A 17,748-nucleotide genomic window follows, 5' to 3' on the forward strand; every position below is an offset into this window, starting at 1 on the left:
AAAGATGATTCGCATGCAGGGGGGTGAGAACGTGAGGCAGATGCCCCCCTCCGCCCTCACTCCCACCCTCAAAAAAAGGCCACTGTAGAAACATTACATATACAATGGCACTAAAAACTGAAATAGGAGGAGTGGCATACTATACTTATTGCTGGATAAAGGATACTGTATATTGTAAGAAAATGCTCCATACATAACGCGTTAAAATGTCTGTATTTTGAAAAGTAATACTTTCATTTATAAATTACAAATGAAGTATACACAAAAATGTAAGCGATTTAAGACTAAACCCTGGTCGGGTTGATAGTCAGTACAGACAGACAACCATTCACACTCACACTCGCAGAGTTACTGAGCAGGAACTGAACCGATGAATTCCCACGCGAAGCAAACCCTAACGCTCTGGACACAGTACACAATCAAAACAGTTGGGTTAAAAATAACACAATTTGGGGTCAAAAATGGACCGATCATAACTTGGGTCAAAACAACCCAAAAAAATGGGCGGTTTTGTACAAAACGATGCAAGAAAATTGGTCAAATTAATATGTGTATCGGTCCATTTTTGACCCAAAATTGTGTTATTTTTAACCCTTCTGTTATTAGAGTGTATCGTGCAATACTTCCATTGTCAACCCACACTTTTTTACTTGTAAGAAGATGAACCCAGCAAAGGCGTTCTCACTATTTATCCACATTCGCCAATTCGGCGCAATCCGACGCTTCCCGACGTCTGACATGGATTGGTCTAACTAGGCTAGGGGTCGGCAACACGCGGCTCCGGACCAAATGAATTTATGGACGTTCTGAACTCCTTCTTCAATGGCACTATTTTATTGAGCAGAATAATGCTTCTGGATTTCCAAGTTAAATGATCTTTATTCATTTATTTATGCCAGCGACGTATAGCGATGAAGAAAAATATAATGTTTTTTCCACTATATGGCAGAAGGTACAATTAACCTATTGGCATTCATACAACAGAATAAAAGCTTTGTGCTTAACTAAACATACCGAAATTTGACACTTTACACATGTAAAATTGTGAACGTATACCCAGTCCCATCCTAAATTCTGTCAATTGATTGTTTAATTGTGTCTTAAAGCAACTGAGAGTGTACTACTTGCAACCAGCCACCAGAGACAGTATTGAAGTCGGAAGCGCAACATGACGTCAGCTACTGGGAGTAGAGCTGAATCCAGTACTGTTAGCTCAGTACTAAAAATAACAATTGATTGTTAATTTCACCATCGCCAATGGTGGTGAAATGTCCGTCCCTAATGTGCATAGCGTGACAAATGCCAATTGTGACACATATTTAAGAAACATGACATACAGTGCACCCGTCTGTGGGGTTTTGCAGCATTTTCTGCTGGGAGAATATGAGCCAATCTGTCAAACTGATAAAAAGCACCCAAAAGGCAGGTGAGGTTTATTTAGTGGAGAGAGTGGAGCTGCACAGCCATCTTGAAAGGGAACCAAGAAAAAAGAGAGCGAGAGAAGGAGGCACAGATTGGAAAAATGGATGTGTGCTTATGCGCTCAAGTAATTCCTGTCATTGGAAATCAGGTCAGAGAAATGTGTTTCATTTTCTGACAAACGGCGCCAGGCCAACTGCAAGAAGTAAGTGAGTAGAAAGTGAGTGCATGTCTGGATGCACAGACAAGCCCAACAAGCATGCACTAAAATTGCACCCGATTAATAATGCATAGGCACATCGCTAAGACGCAGCGATTCACACCTCGGAAGCAGTGGTGAAACAATATCCCCCCCCCCCCTTCCCCAACACTCCAGCGATGACACCACAGGCTCACATCGGAGATGTGACTGTGAAAATGTCATGCTTTGAGATCCAAATGTCACATGACATTAGAGTATGTGTGTGGAATAATTGTTTGGATTTGGCTTTGCTCCCCCTACAGGTAGGTGTGAACTGAAATTGATGACCAAACCACAGTTGTGAAAGAAAATAACAGTTTGAAAAAATGTTAAATTAGTCAGGCTGGATTTACACTAAACTGGTCAAGTAACACTTTACGATTTTTTTTTTTAACTTTTGTGTGAATTCAGATATTCATCATAGAAGTTCGCTGAAAAAATTAAAGCAATGGAATGAATATTCTATACTCAGATCTGAAAGAGTTCTTGTGTGGTTAATAGTGGGATATTAATCGACTATTTGCAGACAGATTGGATCTACTCTGTTATTGCAAGTATGATGTCATCAAAATACAACGATTAATATTTACAAGTCTTCATAACATGCACTATATTGTACCTATACATAATATCACAGATGGACATTCCGTCTCAGGGACGAAACAGTCCGTCCGTCCATCCAGGACGAAGACCCATTTTGGGGACGGAGGGCGAGAAGTGTTTTCTCCTAAAATAGCATTGAGTTATTTTGCAATAATTATTTTGATTGCAAAATAACGCAAAGGTTTTGCAATAAAATGCAATAGTATTGTGTTATAAAGCAATGGGGGTTTTGCGCTATTTGCGGCGAACAGGGACTTTTTTTTTTTTTTACGTTTTTTTTACTTTTCACAGGTGTGTTTTTTGTCATTACATTATATTGAAACTTCTTTGAAAATATTTCCTCAAATTAATATGATAGAATGACTTTCTTCTAAAAAAGTAAGATAAAAAAATACAACTATTAGCATAATATTACAACTTTTTCTCATAATAGTCTGGCATTATTCCAAGCAACATTGTTCTCTAGTCTACTTGTGCGCATATGTGAGTTTTCTTTCTTTTGGTATTTTCGTTGATGGGCACATTTGGAAAGGGGTATTTGCGCATTGGGGCTTTCAATAAATATAGTAAAGATGATGATAGTAATAATGTGTTCAATGAATTTATTTCTACAATTTTTCAGAGCGTTTCAATGCACACTGTTGTCATATTTATGAATGAAATGCGATGATATCCACCACACATATCAGCGGAGCACAGAATCTCCCTGGGCTTCAGTCAAATCCACTAAAATCACATTGCAGCGCCTGCGCCACAACTTGGACCTGCTTTTAGCTGGCCTAACGTATAGTGTATTTTCAGTTTTCAAATTTTCAGGTGTGCAGCAGGGCAGTCTAACAAATTCCTAAACACGATAAACTAGACTTGCTTTGTCGTGAAAATGAAGATTGCGCCCGTCTACGAAAATAGAGCCCTCAGTCTTTTCACCGTTTTTCTCATTTTGTTTCACTTTTCAGTAAGTCTTTGTTTTCTGAAGCTGTTATCCAAAAGTAAAAATACTACAGCTATATAGTACTTTTTTAAAATACACGAAATCCTGCTATTAGCGCCTGCGGGGACGTGCTGTTCTGGAGCACTGAAGGGCCGCAACTACAAGGTGACACAAGTTCTCGGTGTGAAACACGGCGCTGGAAGGCAAATCGACACATCTCCAGTGAAGTAGTGAGCAAGTAATGGGTGAGAGTCACGTCCTAATAACTTTTACCTCGCTGCTGCTACAATTAGGTCATACACCACAACACAGCGAGGCTCACAGACAGTGCAGACTGACTGAAGGAAATATATTTCTTCTCATGCTTCTCACAGTAGCCTACAGTGGAAGAACATGCCATAATTCTTACAGAAGATGACAAGTATGTTCGCTTTGACACGTGTCATCCTGTCAGCATTTCCCTCTGTGGCCAGTCAGCATTGTTTCCGTGCACTTTGAAGCCTGCACACTGCTAGAATGATTGAAGTCTTATTTTATTTTATAATCGACACAAATATTGCATGACTTGGGCTGCTGAAGATTCCCCAATTAAGGAAAAGCCAAAGGCGGGTGAGAAGGGTTTGCGGTGAATGCATTAAACATGAAAAGAGAGATCTCTTTAGATTAATTATTCATCATATTTGACATATACACAAATAAATATTTATTCCTCATACCGGCCAATTTTTAGCATTTTGAATACTATTTGCATGAATTCAGGATTAAGGGGTTTAAGTACTGAACTGTACACAGGAGCAATGCGAGAAGAACCTTCAAATACCAACAACACCCAAGACAACATGATTTAGAATTACTGTTAATGAGAGCAAAAGAGACCCAACCCCCTTTAGATGAAACGCCTACCTGCTTAATGAGTGCATTTTTCACCGATCGCATTAGCTATTCAGTATATATGTCTATTCAGTCTCTTCAAGCTTCAATATCAAGTTTGTAGTCCCTTATATGCACAATGATGCTGTTAGAGAGGGGATTGAAATAAAGAACTTATTTTTACATGTTAACCCTACAGACCAGTGCTGGGGGCGGAGGGTTTAAGGGGTGCTGGCCAACCACAATTTGTTTCTTTTCGTCCCATATGGATGTAAAGGAAATATAAATAATATTTGTTCCAGGATTAAATGCTCATAATCATAGAAGCATCATGAACTCTACAGTCAGTATTTTTGGTACGATTTTCACATTATAAACCGTCAGAGCAGCCTGGACAGAGAGGCATGTACCAAGTGACCAATTTTGTGTCAGATCCGATGTTGGAAGTAATTTCAATATGGTTCAGTTTAATCAGAAATGGTTATTTTAAAGACTGATTGCAGCTCTTTTTTCTATTTTACATGTAGACCAGGCAGATTAGCGCTTTTATTATTTTCATTATAAAGTTCAATTTGCTGTTCAGTACTTGGCATCACACTTATCCCCTTTGTCATCACTGGTTCACTTCTATGGTAGATCCACAAAAAAGAAGAAATAAGCTCCCTTTTAGTCGTTAAGAAGACCGTCTAACAGGATTTGCCAATGTCTCGAGCTCTTTTTGCTTTAGTGTAACTACTGAGGCTTATCTTCCCCCAATATTTTCTTTTTGTTAGTTTAGTTAACTGCATCACCCCAGGGGTGTTCAAGTGTAATTATCATTTCTAAAAGTTGCGTCTCCATGGCCTTCCAATGATCTTTGCCTGCAGCGGAAAGGATGATGACATGATATGACTAACACTGAACATAAAGACACGTTGCATCACTAATGCATTAACACTTTATTGCAACAATGTTCTTTTTATGGAAGACCGCCTTCTAAACTTTTATCTTAAATTAGAAATGCAGTGATGACAGTATTTCAAATAACTACTGTACATTCGCATTTGAAGAGCAAAAATTAGGGTATGATGGAATCATGATACTGGTGGAACATCTATCACAAAAAGAAGCGATTATATCAACAATAAAACCAATTGTTCATACGGTAAACCGTCATTATTGTTTAATAAAACCCTTGCTTCAGTTCCCTGGGATTAAACCTTCCAAAAAATTGCTCCACAAATTTATAACATTTCAACTCAAATGTAGTCATCCGCAAAAATATTGACATTTTTACATTTCGAGCCTTGTTATGCTTGCTTGAGCTTCCTCCCACATTCCAAAAACATCCATACTAGATTTATAAACGACTCTAAATTGTCCATTCGTGTGAATTTGAGTGTGAATGTTTGTTAGTTTACGCGACTGACTGCCCGATCAGTAAAATGCTGAAAATGAGATTGAGTATTTCACAAGAATCCTATAGAATTGTCAGTGCTCTGCTAATTACAGCGTAGTCTCATGGGAAAAGACTTTTGTCTTTCTTAAGTCATCCCTTCTTTCAAGAGCTTCTCACAACGCTCAAAAGGAGACTGTAAAAAACACTGTAAGTAGAAGATTGAGTCAGTAATCAAACAAAAGCACAGTGCTGTGAATTTGTGAGTAAGGCAACGCATGAGAGTTGGATCCAATGCTCATCACCATTCATCTTATGTCGCCGTGCTGTGCTCACAGCTGCTACTGTCCAGGTAGCCATGTTCCCACAGATACCTACTGTGCATGTCAGGAAATGCATACTAACTTAATACTAATCTAATACAGAATATGTACACACGCAAATACTGTATGTTCTTAACGAACAACAACGAAAACGCAAAGTTGGAAAGTTGGATGATTAGAATGACTTGAGACTATACACTGTATAATAAACTCCATGGATGGTTCCCTGGTTTCCATGCATTCCTTTTCTAGGTAAATTAAAAAAGTAAATTATTAATGATTAGCTCCTGCTTTGGGCTGTAACATGTCCGAAAATTGAAAAAAATGTCCATGATTGTTTTCCAAAGTAAAAGTCAATGTTTCCAAATGTCTTATTTTGAAAAAAAAAAAAAAAAAAAAAAAAACCACAAAATTAATCAGTGTGCTTTCGTGGCGGACTACAGAAGTCTAAGAATAATTCCGTTTGAGGGGCTGAAATTCCAAGGAGTTGGACAATTTTAAATTAAAAATGGTCTCTAAATGATTAATCAATTATCAAAAATATTTAGAGATTAATTTGATAATTAATCGATGAGCTGTTGTTTAATCGTTGCACCTCAAGTTTCATGTTTTTTATATTTTACTGTTGACAGTGGTAGACTTGTGTTTACACGTGTGACAAGAATGTCAACAAACAGTGAGACCCTTTGGTAACATGCCTTCATCCAACATTAAAATTCAGATGGAGCATTTTGTTGTTTATAGCATGTAGTTATGGTTGTGGTCAACCAACCACCAATGACTGACCTTGTGTGTGCAAAGCATATTCACTTCTGGTCCTCAACTCCAAGAAATCTTAGCTATGGAAGTGTGAATCTAAATGCAGAACATGTTCCTTAGAGGCACAGTTGTGCATAATCAAGTGCAATTGTTGTTACGAGATCAGAGAAAACAGGATATTCAATGTTGAGCGATGGCAGATAAATGACTTCATGCAAATGGGTATGCAAATTCATCACTGTTGCATTTCCTCCCCAGACACAATCTGACAGCAATGTTCTCACGCGCTTGCCTGAGGAGGCCCAAAACATTAAATATCTTACAGTACAGCAGGGATGGGCAACTTAAATGCTTGAGCGGGACACAATATCTCATCAGTGATATATGTTCCTAGCAGACCCACTAGTTGAAACACAGCATTCTGATTAATATGATGTTTGTGGGATATGAGTTAAGCAACAAAAACCACCCTTTTTTAGTCATCGGGGGCAGCCATTTTGTTACTTCTGTTGACTGAAAATGACATCAGAGTTGAAAACAGGTGAGCTGTGATTGGTCGTTATCTGAGTCCAGAGGCTCTGTGATGTCATTTTCAGTTGACGGAAGTGACAGAGTGGCCACCCTCTGAGATGGCTAAAAAAGGGAAGATTTTGTTGCTTAACTCATATATTATATTAATCATATTGCCACTAGTGAGCCTGCATATAACATATTGTTGAAAAAAAATATGTTTGGGTTGACTTCCCTTTTAGGAATATGTTTGTCCTACATAACCCCTCCAACCCTATTTCAAATCAGCAAACAAAAAAATTCAGGTCTACTTACGTTGTACTATACTATTTTTACTTTAATGCAATTTCTGTAACACGGAAACATGATTCATGTAAAAATAAGAAAATGAAAAAGAAATGGAGATAAGTATTTTTCACATGACCGTGACCATATTCACAGTTTGGCACCTGCGGATTTGCATACAAATTTTTTTCTCTGTTTTTCAATATCTATTTCCCCCTGATTTGTATCCCCATTCCACCCTTGTTTTTAATGGAAAACATGTATTGAATGTATGTATATCAGGGTTTTTGGAAGATTTTTTTGGTAAAATAAATTAATAAATAAATTGGAAAAAAATTAAAAGAAAGGTTTTTGTTTAAAAATTAATCAAGAGTGTGACATGCGGCCGCCAGTTGCCCATCCCTGCAGTAGAGTATCGTGAAAGATCGAATCCTGCGCTCAACGTCAACCACCACCGAGTCAGACCAACAGATCTGTTGATCAACTGGTTGTCCCGGGGACAGATTATGCATCCCATATCTAAATGCTGATCCTTTCATCCTTGATGTAATCCCTTTGCCCATTCAGGATGGCGGCCAAGATGAAAAAAAAAAAGACTGTTAAAGACTGCTGGCTTGTTTTGCAGTGACCTCTAGCCCCTCCCTTCCAACTTGAGCTGTTTGTCCCTCAGGGGTCAGCGTGGGTCAACTGGGTCATTAATCACACTGCCAGATGAATAGCAGTGACTTTGCCAGTGAAGCCGCCGCAGGGTGGCATGCTGAGATGAGGAACAACTGTTAACTCAAGGGAGCTAGTTGGGTATGGCTAAGGGCAAGTGACTGACCTTGTGGTTTGATCGCCTAGAGGAGAAGTTACCACCAAACTTCCCTAAAATGACTTCACCGTAAACGAAAGGCAAGCACGCCGTAACAAGTTGTGAAACTCGGGACAAACGTTGTGAGCGCTTGCTGAAATCATTCTTGCACAATCAGCTGTTCATTCCCAGCCCCACATGCACACCCCCCCCCCCCCCCCCACACACACACACACACATACATTCTTCCACACCAAACTATATATTTAGATCTGCGGCAACTGCAAGGCGGCACATCTGCTTTTTCTTTCATTCCCCAAGTGGCAGCCCCGAAGAATCACGTGACAACCATAGACATAACACACAGACGTTTCCATCACTTGAGAGGAATCGCACCTGCGAAATAAGAGCCGAGGTTTGGTGAAAAGACTTACCGGTGAGAGTCCATCCACCGGAGAAGCACGAAGGGACAAATGTGCGTCTGCCCGCCCGACTGCCGGAGACCCAACGACAGCCGCCTCCCCTGCGCTCCGCCACCAAATCAATTTCACACTCTCCCACCTCCCCGCCGCTGTGATGTCATTCATTCATGCGTTTCTGCCGTAACCATGGCAACTCTACTGCTTGGATCCGCTCACTCTTTTACATCTCTCTCGCTGTCTTTCTTTGTCCCTCCTCCCCCCAATTCTCCAGACCCCACTGAACCCAGCCCACTTACTCCAGCCGAGAGGTACAGTTACACCCCCTCCAGCCCCTCCATCCACCCAAGCATCGCTCCACTCCCATACAAGTAGGAGGTGTACTCAACACAAAAAAGAGGAGGCGCGTGGAGCCCCTCAAGCTGAAGAGTTTTGCAGCCGAGCGCACTTTTGTCAAGACAAGTGTCCGATAAAGACAACTGGTGGACGAGCCAGACAAAAAGGCAACGCCTGGAATCTCTCCCGTTTCGACACAAGACAGCTGTCGCATTTGCACACAACAAAAACAAAAGACGTGTTTGAGCCCAGTGAACAGATGGGTTTGTCTGCGTCGCGCTGATATGGCGACATGAAGTCCAAAAAACAAAGCATGAATAGTTAATGACCGCCGCCGTCGTTAATTGGGCGCCACGTTGACCTTGGGAAAGCGGAAGGTAAACCTTGCATGCACTTCACACTCTTACACCTGCTTTCTCCAGCAGCTCCTGTTGTTCCTGAAGTCTTGCATTTCCAGATGACTATGAAATGATTTCATTTTCCACATGAGTTTTCACCATTAAGTGGAAATCAACCCAAACATGTTTTTTTTCTCCAAGAATATGTTCCCAGCAGGCCTACTAGTTGAAAGACGGCATTCTGATTAATATTGTGTTTGTGGAATATGAGTTAAGCACCAAAATCCACCCGTTTTTAGCCATCTCAGGGGGCGGCCATTTTGTCACTTCTGTCGACTGAAAATCTGTTAGTCAGTCAAACAGGGTTGGGCTGGACAGATCTTGCCAATACCAGGCCTTCCCTTCCAACCTCAAAAGGATCCCGCAGACAAACCACAAAATACTGTAAAAAGGCTTTCACAAAAGATCAGAAGCTGTTATAGCTGCAAAGATGACGGATGAACTTGATATTTTATTCCATTTTCACTTCCTGTCGGGCCATTGAATAAAACAATTTACAATGCTAAAGGGTCCCGCTGCGTGTTGCCTCAAGTGACGTCAGTGAGGCCTGTGCGGCAAAAAGAGTTGCTTGACTGATAAAAAGCACTCAACGAGGATGTAAAGGTGAGAATTTCCGAGAAAATGGAGATTGCCTCAGACTATCAGATTGATTAGCACATCATCTGCCTCTTCATTAGCTTAGCTTAATTAGCTTATCTGGAATGACTGCTCGCTCAGCCTCTGAACTGCCTTTCACACAATTACAGCCTCACCCACCACAAATTAGACTAGCACCTTTTCAGACACATTTTAAGGCACAGTCTAATGCAGCGTGTCAACACCGCCCACTCTTGCTTTTCGCACAGTTGCAACTGTGGATGAAAGCTGGCTCAAACTAAAAGCAGTCTTGATTAAAGCAAAATTTGATTCCGACTGCCCGATGAATCAAAGTCTTAACATTGTTTAAAATCATGGCTGAACAACCAATGGGGGCTTTGCACACAACTGACTTTAAAAAGTTGAAGATTGCTGAATTGGCGGTTGGGGGTAAAGTACTGATCTGATTTTTGACTTTAGGAATGTTGAATACTTTATGTTGGGCAGCCTTTCAAATGTGAGGGTTTTTAATGAGGCAGGGGGCATTTATTTAGGCATGTATATATGATTTATATATGTATATATTTATATTTTTATATATTTACATTTTATATATTTACATAGGCAGCAAACAGACAGTTGAGCCTGGAATAACAGCGCCTCTGGTTACAGCCAAGTGGTGCGTTCCGTTTTCCTTCAGTTGCATCCAGAACACGATTAATCGACAATTAATTGGTTACAGAACCAACAACAATAATCGATTAATATGACCATCCTGAACTAAAAAACTTCAAGAGGGTGTTTCACTGAATGTTATGGGCCACCTCTTGAATGTGATACGACCCATTTATCAGCAATCAGGTATCCGCATTAAAAATGAAACAATGGAAGTTCTAGCAGCATTTCAACTGCCTCATTGGAATATATAGAATACATATACAGAAAGAGAATGTATGCGCACTCTCCAGAGGGATCCCATGAGCCTCTGCAATTCCTTCACACAGTGGCCTGAAATAACATTTTTCTTCTCTTTCATCTGCATTTTTTTCCGCACTTCAAACCCCACCCCCTCCACTGCCCTGCCTTGGTGCTCTTATTGTTTTTATCCTCAACTGCTTCTACACACCCACAAATTTTCCTTCATCTTTCATTCTATTGTTGAAGACACCAGTTTGACACTTGGTTAAGAGCATCATAGCATTGTCAGTCAAGTGGGGAGCATCATGCTCCATTAAGTCTTGACCTAATTTGATTAGAATTGAATATGGTTGATGACATGCGTGAAATCACAACCAGACATCACCCTTCATCTCAGTCAAAAGTCCCCTCACAGCATCTCTGACGGATCAAAGCGGTGGTTTAAAGAGAATGCGTAACCAAGGGAGCAACCCCCGTAGGTGGACAAGTGTTTGTGTGCAAGGGGGAGGGTCCCAGTGTGTGTGTGTGTGTGCGTGTTTATGTGTGTTACAGGTTTGATAGCAATAACGGGAGCGCAGCAGTTGAATGATTACATTTCACACATCTGCCCTCCCACACGAGGGGAGGACCAGCTGCCTCTTGAACCGCTCATTCTCGCCTTTCAATTGCGTTCCACCTCTCTGATCGTGTCATTTCCTTTACCATCATCTCATGGAGAAAACCACACAATTGTACAGTCGCAGTACCTTTTCCAGCTCACTGAGCAAGTGAAGTTTGGACTCACAGGTGGACACTGGAAGGGGACATTTTGAATTTGTTGGATGGATCCAAATCAGTGTTTGCGTAGGCTTAGGACTAACAAATCTTGAAAGTATAAAAATGTGGGGCCATATTTCTTTTAAAATGAGGCGGTGCGTTGGCTTGTCACATGAAGAACAATGGATGAGAACTGGGATGACGGATGGGCATAACAATCTATGCAGAGTAATGCCTGCATTTTTTCATAAATTGACCTCTTCTCTTTTTGTTTTTCCTGTGGAAACTACCTCCAGCAATTCACTGAAAAAGTCACCTTCACACTTTTTGTGTTCTTTCTGAAACATTCTTAGATAGATCTAGATAGGAAAGTAGTACAGTAATTGGTTTCAAGGAAGTATGTTGAACCTTGACTGAGAGTCAAGCTTTGTATGTCAGGAAGGAGCTAAGTTTGGTCTCGGTTGTTTGTGGCAGTTACCGAGAGTCTTCAGCAAATGCGCATGTACAAGTACAGTGCATGCTGTTAATTTTTTTTAAAGGTAATGTAAGGCGAACTTGAAATCATACTGAACTGTTTGTGGGGGCATCGTTTGTGGTACGTTTAAAATCTAAACTATTAATATTAGTAATTATAAGAATTTGGGAGGGCATAAATTACTTGAGGTTTTTCGCTCTTTCCAGTAGTGCACTGATATTTAAGAATTTGAACAAAGTGTGGAATTGATTGTTGATAAATCGTACATTGAAGCAATTAAGGCAAAAATCATTGCACGACTTGGCTATTGATTAATTCTCAACTTTGCTATGCTAATATAACAGCAATGCAATTTCCCGCATACTTGCTGGAATCAATTTTGTTGAAGGCAAATGCTTTCTACAAAAGAAAACACTTCCACTAGTGGTTCCCACTACAAACAGATGAACAGTTATCCATGGTCACATGCACATACAGTACAGTAAATATAGCTTTGTCAAGTCCTGGCAAGCCCAGAGAATGACCCTGATGCTCCTTCTTGACATAGTGTCCAATAACAGTCCTGGAAGGGAAACAGTGTGCGGTGTCTTCCAGTGTGGTGGTTCCAGTGACTTCCACCAGCAAGAGCACACCAGCTTTAACATGAGGAAGGGCCGGAGTGTGTTACGAGCTCAAGAGAAAAAAGTAAAAAAATAAAAACAAAAAAAAGTAAAAGGTCATGCTTTGGTTCAGATTTTTTTTTTTTTTTGCACAGAAGGAGATCAACTCAGAGCAAATGTTGGAATTTAATCTTGGCCTCCTGGAAGTGTCCCATTTCCCAAATAAATCGCTGCTACCAGCTGTGACCCCGCGACTACCACCTGTCGTTGGCTTTAGCTGGACAACTGCCTGGTCTCCCTAGTCTCACTTGGGACACAGTCCAAGATGTCCTCCTCAACTAGGGTCATTTTCGAACAGATGCAGACCCCCAAGATGTGTACAATCGATACAATTACCATCATGGATGCTTGATAATCATTAGCTTGCGATGCTGAAATGCAGCGGTACCTCCACCAAGGCTGAACAACAATCCTAACCATGTCTGTTTGACTGACAAAGTTCATTCCACAGTTCCATTACAGTCACACAAATGGCAGTAATGCACATTACAAAGTGGGTGCCATTACATAAAAGGTTTACAGGTATATCTCACAGGCAGCTCCAACTGCTAAATCTGGGCGCTGGTCACTGAATTACTTGGACTCCAATGAAAGTAGACTGTAACAGCGAAAAGTGACAACAAACTACTCAATCTGCAACGAAGGTCGGATCAACACCAAAATTCAGTGGGTTGTTCCTCCACTTGTCTTTGTACCATTCTCTTGCAAAGACTCCTGGAAATCGGATTAGCACATGTACATTTTATTAATCGAATGTCTTTAATTACTCGCAACTTTTAATGAGCCATCAAATTATTATGCGTACATACCACCCACATAAACAGATGATTAATACACTGTACATATCTGGTGCGTTATACCAATATGTCATTATATAATCACTGTCAATAATATTATCTTTCACACTTTGAGCAAATGGTAAATATCGTCGCTGTCATGTGAAAAACACACCTCCATTTTTTTCAATGTTCTTATTTTTACATGAACGGTGTTTCCGCATTACAGACATCGCATTAATGTGAAAATTCCCCCAAAAAATCAAAAATTCGACATAAGTGTTTTTCACAGGACAGCGACGATATATTACTTTAACATATAGCCACATGTAACTAAACTTCTAGTTTTTCTTGTTTAGAGATTAAATAGAAAGGTTTTGCAATCCCTCCTCAATGAAGATCTTTGTTTTGGGTTGTATTATATTATCATGAGTGGATATGAATATTGCTGCTGGAATGATTTAATTTCCCTCATGAGATGAAGAAAATATCCATTTATCTATCTGTCTAACAGTGATCAAAACAACCATTTGCAGGGTGCGTTTCACTGAGTAAAAATCACAACCAAACCTTTGTAACAATTGCACCATTTCCCACCACAACTGTGCATCACAGTCTGCCCTAATTCAATTTGAGGTAGAGTCAAACCTATGTTTTCCCTCATAATCCCACCTCCACCCCACCCCAAGGATCAATCCCGTCTGCTCAGTCAGCTGTCTAACCTCTGATGTCAGCCACGTGAAATGCTATCTAAATGAAATCTATCTACTTGGTGTGCCACACTGGGAACTGGGTGGGATGGCTGGAGAAGGAAGGGGGCCAGTATGAAGACTTAATAAACCTGTGAACCCATTCAATCTTTTCATATTTTTACATGTTCCTCAGCAGGGGAATACAAAATCATTCCAGTGGGTGGGTTTCAGCTTCATTTCTGTCGTTGCTGGAGGGTCACTGGTCTGTTTGTATGGGTTCCGAGCACATTTAAGCATTATCGCAGAAGCACATTCATAAAAATTACTATTATTATAATTATTCATGAAAGACATAAAACACTTTTCAAAAGGCCAATTCCTACATAATTTCTATTCTATTATTTTGAATTTTTCTTGAGAATCTGAATTTAGAGATTTTGTTAGCTATATACTATAATCATCAAAACTATAAAAAAAAAAATAAATAAAATAAAATCAGGAACGACAAACATGTGTGTAGTAATCTATAAAATATAGTCTAGATTCACTTTCATAAATTTAACAATTGATTTTATTTTTCCCATGATATTCTAATTCTCTATTGAGAAGACACCAGTGGTTTAGAGTCTTTCATGAACGTAAAATACATTTTGGAATGAAGGAAGAAGAAAACCCATGCAAGCAAAGGGAGAAAGATTGGCGTCCCGAACCTACGGACTCGTGCCATCCTGCAGCTAAACAACTTATGAGATATCATACGACTATTAGAAGCAGCTCTGTGTGACGTTAAGCATCTGTTAGCAAGAATAACATTAGCTCATGTGAATTGACACCCAAGCCAAGTTGGCATTTTTAATACAGTTTATTTCATTAGATTGGGCAGGTGAACCTAATATTGTGGCGACTGAGTGTTTAGCTACACAAGTGTTAAGCCGCCCCCCTACACACACTTGTGTGCATGCAGGCCTGCTGTTTGAATGAGCCCATCTGTGAGTTCCTGTGAAACAAAAGCAGAGTTTGGTGTGGTGACACACAGCCAGAGTTATGTTCTTCTCCAACACTGTGCGCAGTAAAGAACACACACCCGTTTTCCTATCGGCCCCATGTTTTGTTTCTACTTCCTTCCATTACATCTCCTCTCTTGTTTCCTGTGTGTCTTCTTAAACAAGACTGCCAGCATCATACAAGCGCAGACTGACAAGGTCCTCCGAGAGTGGGATGATTTCCCCAGGTGGCATTCACAGACAGCCTCGCAGGCTTTTTGGAGTGTTTGTGTACACAACGAAAAACCAGTTTTTTTTTTTTGTTTTTTTTTTTTTTTTTTTTTAAATGCTGCCAGCAGTATCTCAAATCAAACAACAGCTTGTAAGACTGAGTGAGACAAAGAGGGAAACAAGGACCAGTTGGTAGACGATGGACACTTAAAAACATCTCTTCATTGGCAAGCATGTCAGAGAGATTTACTATTTGAATAAAAGCAATAAGGCCAAATGAATGTTAACAAACGTACAATAGCGAAACAAACACAAACAGACCTCAAAGTGACAGCATCCTTCAGTTCTTGATGAGCTCCTCCGCGACAAGGGGCAACATCCAAGAGGCCTCGGCACAGAAAAACAACTGAACCACTTTGACGTGCAGCGAGTGGGAATGAAAACTCTCCAGCTCTCTCCAACATCCACTCTCATGAGCTCCAATTCTCTACTGACATCCCATCAGAGAGACTCACAGAGAAGGGAGAGAGGGGAGGGGAGGTGGTTGGTAGTGGGTAAGGGTGGGGAGCGTGCCAGTTTGGGTGAGCCAAGGAGGGGAGGGGGTTATTTTGACTATTTTGTTATTTGGAATTTTTGAAGCCTTTCGAGACTTTCCTGTGATGAAGGGCTATATAAATACATTTGACTTGAATTTTAAAGTCCAGATAGAAGAGAAAGTGTACAAGTGTGTGTGCCTTAACATCTTGCTTTGGGCATGTTTTTCTTGAGTCGGAACTTGTGCCTTTGACAAGATGGAGGAAATGACGATCAGTTGCAAACAGCATTCAGTGTTAGCATAAAATCGTTAGGCTTCAAATAAAAACAAATGTCAGGAAAAGCTTACTTGAACATCTGGAATTTATTTGGGCTTCAACAGAAGCACCTTAAATGGTGGCAGCCACATCCCAGGTTATAATAGGGTGTAGACACTTGTTTAAACACATTCTTAGTTTATTTTTACTTCCTTGCACTATTTTTTTTAAATTCTATTGATTTGGTAGGTTATAGGTCAATTTAATGGTAGAAAAAGGTATGATTTTTTTTTTATGTCGCACTGTCCTGGCATTTGAACAGGGGTGTGTAGACTTTTTTTTTTAAGGTGATTTTAAGAAACTACTGTACATACACTGAAAGCACCACTAGAAATAAGATAATCCTCATAATATTGGTACTCATTTTACGGCTTTTATTCTTTATATCAGTGGCCTGACACTCCTTTGTAGATATGAAAGAGGAGGAGGATCGAATCTTGCCCGTGCTTGGTGGCAATGCGTGTCAGCGGACTTAATGCGCGGTTCAATATGTGTGCATGTGTGAGACACAGAGGGTGGGAGGGGAGTCAAACAAATGGTCAGACAATAGAGTGAAAGGGAAAGCGTGTAGTTAAAACAGAAAGGGCAAATAAAAGAGCAGCGAGGAGCAGATGCGCAGAGGACGAACACAAGACTGAACCAAACTACCACCAACAGCGTTCGCCTGCCTTGCCCACGCCTCTAATCCCCTTAAGACCCTTCTCCATTCCTACTCCCTAACTGCATCTGTTGGTCATCAGCAGGACAAACATAGCCGGGAGCAAAGACACAGTCAAAATGGAGGAGGAGAAATGACGTTTTAACCTATTAAGAATTAAGGTGATTAAAGGACAAACACAAAAACACAGATTCCCCCTCACTCATTTGGACTCATCCCTCATCTAAAATGAGATAAGATGAGCTATAAACCTCCAAACCAGAAGGGGGCATTCCCCCATGTATTAGTCAAGTGACCATTACGGGACAGTTGAATACTGTAGAATAGAATGTTCCAGGAATGTAATACAAGGCCAAAATTTAGCTGTGGTAATATTGCCTATATATTCTTCGGGTTATTTCCCCCAAAATTAAAAAGAAACGATGCACTTTAATATGAACAACCCATAACCACTTTAAAATTCTGAAAGAATTCAATATTTACATGGCAAAATGCAAGGTTTAGAGTTTCTTTGGAGTATGTTGCCAGGTTGTTGAAAAAGAATCCAGTTTGCACATAATGAAGTAAGTATGATTTCCTACTAAACTCAAGGAGAGCATGTTACATTTACTAAGTGTATGATTTAATGCAGTTTGGGATTCAGGAAAGACATTTGATTACATTTCCTTTATCAATTAATAGATTCATTGATTTAATTGAGACATAACGCATTTTTTTTCCACAATTGAAAACTGTTGTAATAACATACTGTATTTGTGACCCGTCAAAATACCAAAGATAAAGAAACTACAGCAAATATGTTATCTTGATAAAATTAGACAACGTTTAGGGGCTGGCCTTGTCTCATGCATGGGAGTGATCGGCTTCTGTTACCATGACAACCACGGGTGGAGGCTGGAGGCGAGCCCAGA

At 40.2% G+C, this 17,748-nt stretch overlaps 1 protein-coding gene across 3 annotated transcripts in view; it reads right to left on the reverse strand.

Moving 5' to 3' along the window:
- myo16 (myosin XVI) overlaps window positions 1–17,748 on the reverse strand; it is a 115,927-nt gene that overhangs the window by 93,601 nt on the left and 4,578 nt on the right. For 2 of the 3 annotated variants that reach the window (XR_015089553.1, XM_086051563.1), the window contains exon 1: window positions 8,544–8,654. The exons of the other annotated variant lie outside the window; for it this stretch is intronic. The gene's annotated coding sequence lies outside the window, so the exon portion shown is untranslated. Of the gene's footprint in view, window positions 1–8,543; window positions 8,655–17,748 lie in introns of those variants that run through there. 3 annotated transcript variants of the gene reach the window in all.

The sequence above is a fragment of the Filicampus tigris genome, chromosome 14 (assembly GCF_054856515.1).
Source record: "Filicampus tigris isolate MCC_2025a chromosome 14, RoL_Ftig_1.0, whole genome shotgun sequence".
NCBI lineage: Eukaryota > Metazoa > Chordata > Actinopteri > Syngnathiformes > Syngnathidae > Filicampus > Filicampus tigris.